Source organism: Schistocerca piceifrons, chromosome 1 (genome assembly GCF_021461385.2).
Source record: "Schistocerca piceifrons isolate TAMUIC-IGC-003096 chromosome 1, iqSchPice1.1, whole genome shotgun sequence".
NCBI classification, from domain to species: Eukaryota; Metazoa; Arthropoda; class Insecta; order Orthoptera; family Acrididae; genus Schistocerca; species Schistocerca piceifrons.
In genome coordinates this window covers 1,084,284,939-1,084,299,347 of record NC_060138.1, presented here as the reverse complement: position 1 = coordinate 1,084,299,347, position 14,409 = coordinate 1,084,284,939, and the positions used below count along the sequence as shown (strand labels likewise).

Below are 14,409 nucleotides of genomic sequence, written 5' to 3'. Positions count from 1 at the left end.
AAGTTCCAAAAAACCAACTCGCCTCATATCTTGAAAACTTCAAAGCGCAAACCACTAACACAACACACCTGAAACTTCCCTTTTGAAAGCTCTCAACCGAAGATGCAGAGTTGCCACACTACATACACAAGAAAGAACACTAGATTTGGATCTTTGTCTCATGCCCCCGCCTACCATAAGACCTGCACTCGTTGCACGCCATACAGATAGTGGCAGCTGTCGAGAATGTTCGACACGGTCGTGTGGCTGGCGGGCCACCTGCTTGGTGCTGATACCGGGGTCACTGTCAAACAGCTCTTATCTTCACCTTCGAGTGGGTGTACCTTCCTTAGAAAGCATTTCCGGCTATATGACCAAGTGACCCTTATTGTTCGTCCACTCAGGGATCTTTTCGTGTAGTTTGCCCCATTTAGCAAAATCGCTCTTGTTGAAATGAGATAGTGCAACGTAACGAGAACACTGGAATGATGTACCACTCATCCCTGCTCCGATTATATTCTTTCCTTAGCGCGTCGCCGGCCGAAGTGGCCGTGCGGTTAAAGGCGCTGCAGTCTCGAACCGCGAGACCGCTACGGTCGCAGGTTCGAATCCTGCCTCGGGCATGGATGTTTGTGATGTCCTTAGGTTAGTTAGGTTTAAGTAGTTCTAAGTTCTAGGGGACTAATGACCTCAGAAGTTGAGTCCCATAGTGCTCAGAGCCATTTGAACCATTTGAACCTTAGCGCGTCACGTGATGGCAACGTCACCAGGCAGCTAAGACTTCTTTAACCTGAGTTGAACTGTACGCCATGTTTTCGCCAAAGTAATAGGGTATTCATAATTGTTTACAAATGTGTCAGGATGCGAGTGGATATTTCTAGTTAAATATGTTGAAGAATACATCGTGAATAAGGATGGCAGTTCAACTGTGAACTGTTTTAATCATTGCAAAAATGGTTTTCACAATTTTAGATTTCCGAGTGACCCCGAATAAAGAAAAAACAACCGGGAAACAGAACCTGGCGCTCAATTGTGTATTGGAAATATATGTTAGTAAATTATCCTCGACCGCTGCCATTACCTGTATGACTGCGTATCTGTTAAAGGTCGGTATCTAGCGTTCCATTTGCACACAGTTGTTTCCAACCAGTTCGTCTCAAAATTTTTCGATATATGAGATATTTTCGCAGTTCGCAAAGTGGAGAGCAATATTTATTATGATGTAATTATACATCGTTATCATGAACATACATACGATTAACAAACTGAATAATATTTAACCCCATAGCTTATACAGTATATACACCGTTGGACGAGTGAGATATTTTTATAGCAGATTGGTCAAGTAACATAATCTTCAAATTTTGACCACAACTCAACAAAGAAACAAAGTTTCCTTTTTATGTTTTTGTTAACGATAAAGTCATTTAATAACAGTGTGAATTCCGGATGCACAAATTTTATAGTTGGTGTACGGAGGGGGAAATGGTTACTCAGATCTCTCTGTTTGTCAAGAACTAATCGAAACACGATTGTTCCTCTTATTACAGAAGTTTATTCGCTGAGATCGCATAAAAATACACAATGATTACTAGTTTTCAGTGGAATTAAGTCTCCATCTTGTAATGGGTCCATAGGTCCTTACTATAACTTTGCACTTGGCACAGGTCGGTAGGGCGAACAATCGATTGTGACGTGTTGAGAGAGCGAGTGTCGAGATGCGCCAGTTTTGTTGGCGGGTATATGTGTGTGTGTGAAGGCCATTGTTGAAATACAGGGTCTTTAACCGAGAAGGGTGTCACCATCGCCGTCGTTAGACCCCTAAGTAATAGATTAATACCGGGAAAGTGAAGAAGTATCATTATGAAAGTGATCAGTGACGTTAGCAGTGCCGATATGGAGTTTCGCGTCTACCGCGCCGGCCTAACCTTGGATTGCAGTGTTGGATGCAGTGATGGATTAGTGTGTGACGATAATGGAAAATGAAGAAAGCCTGTGCTGAGATTAGCCGTAATTAGATATGTATGACGAAGGCAGTGGCTGTCTCCTTTTTGTGTTTTGAGAAGAATATAAGTTCGTAATTAGTAAAACTGTGTTGGTGTTCCTTATTACCAGACATTCAGTATTATAATATTGAACAGGAAACTGGAAAGTAACAACTTCCGTAGGAGTCAATTCCGATTACCAGCCCCATTAGGTTCACGGTCATGTTAATAAGAAATATTGGGCTGCTATTCGATCAGATCAGGTCGGGATACTAAACGGAGGTGTTACAATCTTCAGATCATTTGCATAGAAAAAATTTTTACGGGGTCAATCCACTTCGTCGACTGTACGTATTAATTGGGCACAACTTGTAACACGCCCGGGGGTGCAAATGGGGTTGGGGGACCGTTAAACTGGTTATCACTTCTGGACCGTGCGCCCTGTCCACACCACGCACCTGATAATCCCGCGGCGGTCATACTATTCTGCTCCACACTGCTGCTGGCGTGCCTGAAAATATCTATCGAAATATGCAAGCGGGTTTAAGGGAGCCACTCAACGTTAAAACACCACACTAATCTACGTCTGGTATGAATATCTATATTCTGAGGCGATATGGAAATCACAGGTTGCACTGTTTACACTCTTAAGTCGTAAATTTTTATTCCAATTGACAGTCTTGATGATTATCTGACCACTCGCTTGGACGAGGGTACGCGTGCCGAACGCGGCGCGGATGATTGTTGATAATCCGAACGAAAGTTCTTATGCCCGCCATGCATACACAGATTTCTTTTGGTACCAGACCTCCCTGACACTAGTAACGATATAACACTGTCGGTAAAGTTAATTTATCAGTTCTCAGCTCTCACGTGTACGAGCGTGCGCGTAACCGTCGCCGGCCGAAGTGGCCGTGCGGTTAAAGGCGCTGCAGTCTGGAACTGCAAGACCGCTACGGTCGCAGGTTCGAATCCTGCCTCGGGCATGGATGTTTGTGATGTCCTTAGGATAGTTAGGTTTAACTAGTTCTAAGTTCTAGGGGACTAATGACCTCAGCAGTTGAGTCCCATAGTGCTCAGAGCCATTTTTTGCGTAACCGTCGCGGCGCGGCTGATGTTGATGATGTGGAAACGCGGTGATCGAACGCACGTCCTCACGCTCGCTACAAGACACTGGCACATGACTGCACTCTTTTATGGTAACTAATTTGTACTGATTCACATTAGTTCATTCTGGGAGACCGAAAACGGCGCGGATGATGGATACAGTACGGTACGACACGCAACGAGAGGATACACAAATCCGTTATCAGCAGCACTGCTCATTTTTAAATTACTTCTTGACGCACTTTCCTCTGAATCATTTACTTATTTTATCACTTTACTGTAATAGCACCTGTAGCAACACTTCAACTTCCATACTAACAATGCTTGTCACATACAGAGCTACACACTACACGACATAACACTTCCGTGTCCCATGCTCGACTCGACAGACTGCCCGCAAAAATACTCCACAACTAAACCAGCGATATGACAGCACACTTACAAACTGTAATGTACGCACAGGAACAATTACGGAAAATTCTAACGTCAAACCAACATAAAATGCATACAATTTCAAACAAAACCTATCTTATAGAGACGATATTCCATAGTACTATCTCTCGTCATATATCAGGTATGTTTATTCGAATTTTGATTTCAGCCTTATCCAATTAATGTGAACATTGACCACGTAAAATTTTTTTTTCATACAAGTGATCTGAAGATGACGATTTAATTCCGCTGAAACTAGTAATCATTGTGTATTTTTATGCTATCTGGGAGAATAAACTTCTGTAATAAGAAGAAAAACCGTGTTTAGATTCTGAGATCGCCTCCAATACAGCTGACAGTGTCAGGTAATCATCATAAAGAACTAATTTAATCTAATGAACAAAAAACTAAAATGTTAGTTTTGAGTAATAAGCCTATATGAACCTACTTCTAGGGTTTAGTTCATATACTGTACAATTCGAGGGGCTTTATAGTGCCGCATTTCTTAAAATATATTCTTATGTTAAAAAAATAAACACCACTTTTGAAAATGCCTATTTACGGGAGCAAACTAATAAACAGTCGCAGGTTGTTACTGCATAACACACTCATTCGAAGACACATTTAACATTAAACAAACTACCACGCAAGTTCCGAGGCTACATTTCTGTAGCCGTGTAATATTACATTTCAGTTTTTCTGTTGAAGGAAAAGGCATTCTAAATATCTCTATGCATATTAATTACTGTTTGGTACATTTCATACATGCAGTATCAAATATTTTATAAGAAATATGAAAAGTTGCGTGAATAGATTAACCACCCACAAGGTAAACCTCACCCTGTCCTCAGAGTTGGGGAAAACATGGTGCACGATTCGTGTATTATATGATAGTGGAAATCAGTATAATGTCAGGGGGCCTACGAAAATAATAGTACAATGTCTGAAGCATATATGTATTGAATTTATTATGAAAGTAGTAGATACGTATAAGACGTAAACAGTCATCAACGAATTACATAGGTTCATTCATACTACGAGTAACAAAAAAAAAAAAAGTCGTTTGCATTTCCTAGATGGAAATTGGTATAAAGGGCATTCACTGTCCTGTTGTGTTATTGCTTTGTTAGTACTTTGTCCAGCCTGCGTTCTCTCTCAGTACCTCAAAAATTCTCTACGGCATTGATTTTGATGGAGTTTGTAGTTCTTACAGTGAAATTATCGACCACTCTTCTCGTGTCCCTCTTCCCAGCTGATATATGGCCACAAATTACCATCCATTGCGATAAACACCCCCTTGAAAGTATTCCTGAAAGGTTTTTCATAGGGTTCAGATCCGGACTAATCGCAGGCCATGGCAAGACATCGATATTTTTATCTTCAAACCAAATTTTGGTTGTAACAGAAACGTGCACAGATGCACTATCTCGTTGAAACATTAGACTTCCGTTCCCGAGCAAAGCGTGATTTATCTTTAGTGGAAAAGGCTGCGCAAATCATAACACTTCACCATTAAAATTCTGCTCATTTGTACCTGAAACCGAGCGAGGTGGCGCAGTGGTTAGCACACTGGATTCGCATTCGGAAGGACGACGGTTCAATCCCGTCACCGGCCATCCTGATTTAGGTTTTCCGTGATTTCCCTAAATCGCTTCAGGCAAATGCCGGGATGGTTCCTTTGAAAAGGGCACGGCCGATTCCCTTCCCCATCCTTCCCTCACCCGAGCTTGCGCTCCGTCTCTAATGATCTCGTTGTCGACGGGACGTTAAACACTAATCTCCTCCTCCTCCCCTCCCGTGCCTGCAGTTTTGTTCTCAGATCATGCCAATAATACTGGAATCCATTTGGCCAATCTAATTCAAACTTCTTCCCATCACTGAAGATCATCTTAGTTCTTTCTTAAATCCATGACGTATGTTTTTCAGCGAATTTCAGTGTAGCGTGTTTAAGTGTCAGAGCAGGTTTCTACAGTCGGTCTTTGAATGCAAGATGTTTGTCTTTTGACAAAATTTGTCATGCACGTCTGGTAGTTAGTGGCAGCTGTAAATCAGCAACAAGTTGAGAAGAATAACGTTTTGTTGTCCTTGATTTGCGCAAAAGTAATCTTTTCGATGCCTCGGATGAAACTCCACTTTGCGCATATTTTCCGTTCTGTCCAAACGTGCGCCCAATCTAACGAAATTATCAATCACTGTTCTTGAATGGTTCGACTTCTTGGCGATTAGAGAGTCTCACTTCCTTGTACACACCAATTTTTGCTTTTTAATCACATGATAAACGTTTTCCGTGTGGTATTGCCACAGTCATGGCTTATGTATACAACACGCTCTGTCACTAATGGTGTCTGTTTCCGAACTGCAGTGAGGGCACTTACGAACACGCTAGCACCGCCCAGAGCCGCCCCTGCCGTATGAATCGTTGATGTCTTGTTATGTACTGTACTACTGACATCAAAGGCGGTACCATTTGCCTACCTCTGTTGGTATAATGAATCTCATACTATTGCATATACACTGTGCACAACTATTCCAGCTTACAATGTTAATTTTCCTTCAAATATCTATGCCTTTATACTGATTTCCACCACTGTATAGGAGCTCTGAGGCAGCAGTGGACAGTGACCATAATGTTTTGGCTCATAATTACACGTATATATGTTACTTGCATACACTTCTAACTCGAACTATAGTCCTTCAGTGTCCTTGGCGTAGTATGTTGTTGTTTGCACGCGTCACGTACACATGGCGCTGAGCCAGAGGCGCACGGAGCGGCTCCCGTTTAGAAGTAAGTGCTTAGCCAGCACAGATCCTCGGCTCAGCGCTACAGCACTGCTGCTCAGCCCAAGCCAAACAGACGCAGCTGTTTACTCGCCTACCCAGATAAGGTATGTGTGCATGTGTGCGAATATTGCTGCGATAGCGAACGGGCGGCCAGCGCCTATAACAGGTTATTGTCGCCTAAGTTCTCCGTGTTCCGTAGCATGTGACAAACTCTCAGTAAGAAATAATGTGCACAGCTTCAATAATTTTTTCCGCTTACAAGGTAATGACATGATGTTTGTCTGTAAGAAACGCCGTGTAAGGCGTTTTTAAATGGTTAACTATACAGAAGAGACATATTCGATTCCCTACAGGTGCCAAAGACGTTTCTTTGGTGGTAGAACTTGATAGAGATTCAGAAAGATTTGTGTCAACGTGAAGAATCTCTTATAGGAGACTCGGCAGTTCCCGTTTTGAAACCGAAGACAACGACCAGGACAGGGGAGTGTCGACCACGTAATTGACCAATTCTTCCATCCAGCGACACCTTAGGCATAGACTGTATGTTTATATTCCGCAAGCCACTTTACAATGACGTTGGAGAGTATTTCTGGCACCAGAATCCATTCCACTCTTCAGTGTTCCAGTGACAAATGGCGCATGGGAAAAGTGATTGACAGTCGTGTCAACTCCGTGATACGCGTAGAGGAGGAAAGATTAGATTAGATGACACGATTAGATGTACTTTTCGTCCCAATTGATCCATAATGAGGAGATCCTCTGGGGTGTGGAACATGTCACGAAAGGAGAGTACACAATAAGTATTTACAAAATTCGAATACATATGCTAATGCACCTTCCACATGTCCCAAATGAAATTGCTCTTATGGATGTGAAATCGGGGAAAAAGTCGTAAGCGTATTTACAATTAAAAATAGTAAAAAACTTGTCATCAAATATTAAATGTACAATGTACTTGGTGCATATGATAATTCTTAGGGTAGGCCTATTGTATAAAAATATTTAAAAGAATTTACAGCACATATTTACAATTATTGCATTACTGCACAAAATTTGTACAGAAGTCAGATTGTACGCAATATTCACATTATGCGATATTATTAATAACATACTGTCATCAGTGGTTCGGCTAAGAAATTCATCAGTAAAGTAGAAGGAGTTGGCCACCAATAAGTCGTTTAGACTCTTCTCCAACTGAACTGTATTATAAGTTAAACTTTTTATGGTCTGCTATGTTATTCAAAATGTGTATAGCCGAATAGTGGACACCTCTGTGAACCGGAGTAAGTGACTTTAAATCTTTGTGAAAGCTACACTACTGGCCATTAAAATTGCTACACCCCGAAGATGACGTGCTACGGAAGCAAAATTTAACCGACAGGAAGAAGATGCTGTGATATGCAAATGATTAGCTTTTCAGAGCATTCACACAAGGTTGGCGCCGGTGGCGACACCTACAATGTGCTGACATGAAGAAAGTTTCCAAACGATTTCTATACACAAACAGCAGTTGCCTGGTGAAACGCTGTTGTGATGCCTCGTGTAAGGAGGAGAAATGCGTAGCATCACGTTTCCGACTTTGATAAAGGTCGGATTGTAGCCTACCGCGATTGCGGTTTATCGTATCACGACATTGGTGCTCGCGTTGGTCGAAATCCAATGACTGTTAGCAGAATATGGAATCGATGGGTTCAGGAGGGTTATACGGAACGCCGTGCTGGATCCCAACGGCCTCGTATCACTAGCAGTCGATATGACAGGCAACTTATCCGCATGGCTGAAACGGATCTTTCAGCCACGTCTCGATCCCTGAGTCAACAGATGGGGACGTTTGCAAGACAACAATCATCTGCACGAACAATTCGACGACGTTTGCTTCAGCATGGACTATCAGCTCGGAGACCATGGCTGCGGTTACCCTTGACGCAGCATCACAGACTGGAGCACCTGCGATGGTGTATTTAACGACGAACCTGGATGCACGAATGGCAAAACGTCATTTTTGTCAGATGAATCCAGGTTCTGTTTACAGCATCATGATGGTCGCATCCGTGTTTGGTGACATCGCGGTGCACGCACATTGGAAGCGTGTATTCGTTATCGCCATACTGGCGTACCACCTGGCGTGATGGTATGGGGTGCCATTGGTTACACGTCTCGGTCACCTCTTGTTCGCATTGACGGCATTTTGAACACTGGACGTTACATTTCAGATGTGTTGCGACCCGTGGCTCTACCCTTCATTCGATCCCAGCGAAACCCTACATTTCAGCAGGATAATGCACGACCGCATGTTGCAGGTCCTGTACGGGCCTTTGTGGATACAGAAAATGTTCGACTGCTGCCCTGGCCAGCACATTCTCCAGATCTCTCACCAACTGAAAACGTCTGATCAATGATGGCCGAGCAACTGGCTCGTCACAATACGCCAGTCACTACTCTTGATGAACTGTGGTATCGTGTTGAAGCTGCATGGGCAGCTGTACCTGTACACGCCATCCAAGCTCTGTTTGACTCAATGCCCAGGCGTATCAAGGCCGTTATTACGGCCAGAGGTGGTTGTTCTGGGTACTGATTTCTCAGGATCTATGCACCCAAATTGCGTGAAAATGTAATCACACGTCTGTTCTAGTATAATATAATTGTGCGATGAATACCCGATTACCATCTGCATTTCTTCTTGGTGTAGCAATTTAAATGGTCATTAGTGTATTTCTGGTCCACGAGGGGACTTCAAAAAGTAAGTTACACATGTTGTCCCACACTAAGACCTTTGCGCAGCATGAATGACCGAGAGAGGTGGCACAGTGGTTAGCACACTGGAATCGCATTCGGGAGGACGACGGTTCAAACCCCCCGACTGGCCATCCTGATTTAGATTTTCCGTGAGTTCCCTAGATCGCTTCAGGCAAATGCCGAAATGGTTCCTTTGAAAGGGCACGGCCGACTTCCTTCCCCATCCTTTCCTAATGCGATGTGGGAAATGACCTCGCTGTTTGGTTCCCTTCCCAAGATCAATCAATCAACCAACAAACAAGAGTGGCGCATTGTCAGAAGAACGGAGTACAGATTTTTGCTGGCGTACGATGACAGGTGCTTCACAGTGTGGGAGTGAAATGGCGAGATAACTGTAAATGTGATCCAAAGTTGAATTGCGAGGTACGACAGGATTCTTGTGGGGCAAAACACCTTAACTGTGGCGATACATAAACGAAATGCAGTTTGCGTCCAGCAGTGCCAAAATAGTAACAACAGTTTGACCGAGACTGCAGAGAGGTGGGTTGATGCAGAGGGAAGGAAGGCCATAGACATGGACCACAGACGATATTGCCCGGGCAATCGAGGAACTGATTCGGAGAAATTGCAGCCTTTCCGACGTTGAGAACGTTCACTCAGCGGTTCTCGAATGGCCCCGTGATCAAGAAGCGGATTTCTGTCATCGCGAAATTAAACGATTGGTAGAACGTTTTGACAGTCGTTTAAAGAGACTTGGTGACTTGTTTTGAAAAACAGTGTCTTGTATCTGTTTCGTTTTGAAGTATAGTGTAGCGTTCAATAAAAGTCATGTTCAATAAAAGTCTGCCGCAGTATTCTGTAACTTTTGAAAGTAACTCTCGTAATTATAATATTGGAGTTTTGAGCTCAGTTCTTGTGCTCCCATAAAATAATAATGAGTTAAGGGTGGGTTCGCCTTTTTGCAAGTACACAAATTATCGGTTTGTTTTAACACCCAAACATGTTTCACCTCATCTGTGGCATCCTCAGTGTTTTTTTTTTCTTCCTTTTATTTTTCTGGAATGCATATATTCAGATTATGTTTAAGTTAGGAAATATTTTGCATCAGACATTGATGTTATTTAAAGTATATGCGCACTTTACAATTTATTTTACATTGTGTGTCACCTTTGGCTGCCAACTGAAATCATTCTCGGGTCTAAATTAGTACCTCATGTCATCTGCAAACATGAAGGATGTTAGAAAACGTTTGCATCGATTCTTTTTTAATAATCTAATGTCTAAACTTTATGTTCGGGTAGAACTCGTTTAATATTTGCCTGCCATTGTAGTATTTGGCTTGTCCTGTGCTGTGGCAAGTTTGCTTTTGTGTCCCAAACGTGTTTTTGTGTAGCTGAGCTGAAGCTGTGGACGCAGCTAAACGTTTGGTGAAGCTTAGGTACGGCGAGCTATGTTTCGCGTTTTGACAATGTTTACTCACGTTTTCTGCTGCTCGTTTGTGAATGTGCGTCTTGCTATATTCCTGTGACGTAAACATGCGTTTAACTGCACAAATTCATGTTCCTGATGCGCTTCCGACTGCCGTTAGTTCACTGTTTTATTTTGGTTCGACGTCCGCGAACTGTGAATCTGTTCCGTTTGTTTTCATTCAGCGCGCGCACACGTACATATACACGCGAGCCTGTGTGTGTGTGTGTGTGTGTGTGTGTGTGTGTGTGTGCGTATTTGTTTTTGTCTGATAATTAGTTTAAGAGTGTTAAATAGCGTTTTATTGCACAGTACTGTTTGGTCATCGATAACTTTTTTGCAATCTGTGATATATTTTTGGATGTGGTAAATTTCTTCCATTGTTAAAAACACTTCTTCACATTAATTGCAGTCAGTCGTCTGGCAGTCTCTTAGATCCTTCCTTGCCCTAATCCGAGAAATAGATTTCAATTCTGGAATTGTCATCTGATACGTTGATAACGAGTCGATCAACAACAGAATCTACGAAGACATCCAGGCTGCGCATTTCTCCTATTACGTGCCGTTGTATATTCTGTCACCGTTCGGCAGTGACTTGTGAAAAAGCTGCGTCCGTTACTTCCAGTACATCTGGTAGCGTAAGTCTTGTTATTTCTCGGGCCAATTCCCGTTAACTCCGGATCAGCTGGATTTATATTGCAATGGTACAGTGGCAAATGTAAAAATGCAGCTTTTGTACGGTGTGCTCGATGCTGTGAAAATGATTGCTTTTCATGTTTCTACGACACTTACCAATCTGGTTCATGTGAGGCCACATATGTTGTATAAAACAATGGACATAGTCCAATTAAAGAGTATTTGGTTTTTCGTTTGTGCCCTAAAAATTAAATTGACATGCTTTCTTAATTTAAGCATCCTGTATTAACAATTTTCATAAAATATGGGTAATTAAGAATTTATATTTCAAATGAAAACAGGAATTTCGCGTGCAGTGTGTAATTAGAAACAAGAAGATGTGCATTATTCATAAAAATGATGATGAATTTTAGAATTACGAGATGTAAGTATTTAAAATTGAACGAAATAAATGACAGACAAGACTTGAACCAGCGATCTGTGAACTGCACTAGGTTATCAATATACTACGCTACTGATTCCGCTGTGCATCCAGTTTGCTTTGTGTCTTGACTGTATCAAATACAGTCCCTCGGAAAACTTCAAAGCCGATTTTTCTGTAAATTTATGAAAAACATTACGAACAACCTATTTTCGGCACATTTTAACCGTTTTACAGTACGGAGAATGTAGCAGCCTCATCCATTTTCATATTGCGTATTAACAGCGCGATAATCAGAGCACAGCACTGTACACGACTTTTTAAATAAAAACTACATAGCTAAAGCGTGATTAAGAAACCGTTGATGGCTATTAATACATTATAATATATTAAAGTTTCATTTAATGTAAAGTAGTAATAAGATATCTAATACACACATCAAGAAAAGTTTTGCATCACCCCGTTCCCAGAACTCGTGAAGATAGACGTTGACTGTGGATTGTGTATCACAGACACAGTCCCTTTGACTGTTCAGAGATGTCACTAAACCCTTCCACAGATGTAAACAACGAAGCATGAACAGCGCCTATTGGACGGAGTCCGACAGCCGATCAGTTCCAGTCATTCCACTAGGAAGGAGGTAAACGGCTCGTATCGTCTGTAGCTCAACCACGCCTAGACGGTCAATACCGCGGTTCGATCGCGTCCGCATCGTTACTTTGTTCCAGGAAGGGTTCTCAACAAGGGAAGTGTCCACGCGTCTCAGAGTGAACCAAGCGATGTTGTTCGAATATGGAGGAGATACAGAGAGACAGGAACTGTCGATGACATGCCTTGCTCAGGCCGCCCAAGGGATACTACTGCGCTGGATGACCGCTGTCTACGGACTATGGCTCGGAGGAACCCTGATAGCAACGCCACCATGTTGAATAATGTTTTTCGTGCCGCAGTAGGCTGCATGATGCGCAACTTTGCTCACGAGCGGTTCTAGGCACTTCAGTCCGGAACCGCGATGCTGCTACGAGCGCTGGTTCGAATCCTGCCTCGGGCATGGATGAGTGTGATGTCCTTAGGTTTAAGTAATTCTAAGTCCAGGGGACTGATGACCTTTAAGTAGTTCTAAGTCTAGGGGACTGATGACCTCAGATGTCCCATAGTGCTTAGAGCCAGTTGAACCATTTTTTTTCACTCAAAATGTCCATGGCGTAGTCCATCTTTGAAACCATGACACCATGCAGTGAGGTACAGATGGTGCCAACAAGATGCCGAATGGACCGCTCAGGATTGGCATCACGTTCTCTTCACCCATGAGTATCGCATATGCCTTCAACCAGACAATCGTCGGAGACGTGTTTGGAGGCAACCCGTTGAGGCTGAACGCCTTAGACACATTGTCCAGCGAGTGCAGCAAGATGCAGGTTCCCTGCTGTTTTGCGGTGGCATTATTTGGGGCCGACGTATACCGCTGTTGGTCATGGAACGCGCCGTAATGGCTGTACGATACGTGAATGCCATCTTCCGACCGATAGTGCAGCCGCATCGGTAGCATATTGGCGAGGCATTCGTCTTCATGGACGACAATTCGCGCCTCCATTGTGCACATCTTGTGAATGACTTCCTTCAGGATAACGACGACATCCCTTGACTAGAGTGGCCAGCGTGTTCTTTAGACATGAACCGTATCAAACATGCCTGGGATAGATTGAAAAGGCCTGTTTATGAACAACGTGATCCACCAACCACTTTGAGGGATCTCTGCCGTACCGCCGTTGGGGAGTGGGACAATTTGGACCAACGGTTCCTTAAAGAACTTGTGGATAGTATGCTACGACGAATACAGGCATGCATCACTGCAAGCGGACGTGCTACTGGGTATTAGAGGTACCAGTGTGTACAGCAGTCTGGACCACCACCTCTGAAGGTCTCGGTGTATAGTGGTACAGCATGCAATATGTGGTTTTCATGAGCAATAAAAAGGGCAGATATGATGTTTATGTTGATCTCTATTGCAATTCCGGAACTCTCGGAACCGACGAGATGCAAAACTTCTTTTTTGATGTGTGTTTACAGTGTAAGCGTAACAGCACCAGTGTACATATGCTAGGCTGTCTGAACAATCATCGCGCTTTATTTATTTACACGAGTTTTATTCTTACGACGAACAGAGTATAGAAAGGATACCTGCTATTAACCTTTTTTGTTTTATTTACTAGCGGACCCTCGACGCGACGACGCTTAGATCAAAATATTACTTATGTGTATTAAACTTAAAGGGCCAATAAATATTTTTTTTACTTTTTTAGAGGACCCCCCCCATGAACCATGGACCTTGCCGTTGGTGGGGAGGCTTGCGTGCCTCAGCGATACAGATAGCCGCACCGTAGGTACAACCACAACGGAGGGGTATCTGTTGAGAGGCCAGACAAACGTGTAGTTCCTGAAGAGGGGCAGCAGCCTTTTCAGTAGTTGCAAGGGCAACAGTCTGGATGATTGACTGATCTGGCCTTGTAACAATAGCCAAAACGGCTTTGCTGTGCTGGTACTGCGAACGGCTGAAAGCAAGGGGAAACTACGGCCGTAATTTTTCGCGAGGGCATGCAGCTTTACTGTATGATTAAATGATGATGGCGTCCTCTTGGGTAAAATATTCCGGAGGTAAAATAGTCCCCCATTCGGATCTCCGGGCGGGGACTACTCAAGAGGATGTCGTTATCAGGAGAAAGAAAACTGGCGTTCTACGGATCGGAGCGTGGAATGTCAGATCCCTTAATCGGGCAGGTAGGGTAGAAAATTTAAAAAGGGAAATGGATAGGTTAAAGTTAGATATAGTGGGAATTAGTGAAGTTCGGTGGCAGGAGGAACAAG

At 43.1% G+C, this 14,409-nt stretch overlaps 1 protein-coding gene across 1 annotated transcript in view; it reads left to right on the top strand.

The window, feature by feature from the left end:
* Positions 1 to 6,301: 6,301 nt before the first annotated feature.
* The window catches only part of LOC124773867 (protein halfway), a 99,079-nt gene continuing 90,971 nt past the window's right edge, over positions 6,302 to 14,409 (top strand). The window contains exon 1 of the mRNA XM_047249442.1: positions 6,302 to 6,388. The gene's annotated coding sequence lies outside the window, so the exon portion shown is untranslated. The remainder of the gene's footprint in view (positions 6,389 to 14,409) is intronic.